Raw genomic sequence first — 398 nt, 5'->3', positions numbered from 1 at the left:
CTGGTGTTGAGCGCGCGGGCAGTAATGCTATGTATAAAGTGCATTGGTGAAGCTAATATATAACCTGACCCTCGGGAGTAGCAATAAACTATGGTCGCTTACTTATTCGCTGTTCTGATAACAGGACTCATGTACTAGTCCATTCTGCAAGGGAGTCTGCCCTCTTTTTCTCTACGGGCGGAGTAGTCGCGTGGGCGCTTGAGCGAATTGAAATAAACTGACAGGTCCGCCACCCAATAAGACACCAACTAGGAAGTCTCCGCCAACAGCCCAGCCAATCACAGCGCGGTGTGGGCGTGACCCCAGTCCAAACTTTACGCGGCGCCATCGGCTGAAAACTAAACCGAGATGGAATCTCCCAGTCTGAACCGGTTTCAACCGGTTGAGAGTTAGTTGCT

Source organism: Ammodytes marinus, assembly GCF_949987685.1.
Source record: "Ammodytes marinus genome assembly, chromosome: 11".
Lineage (NCBI taxonomy): Eukaryota > Metazoa > Chordata > Actinopteri > Uranoscopiformes > Ammodytidae > Ammodytes > Ammodytes marinus.
This window is presented reverse-complemented; position numbering follows the sequence as displayed.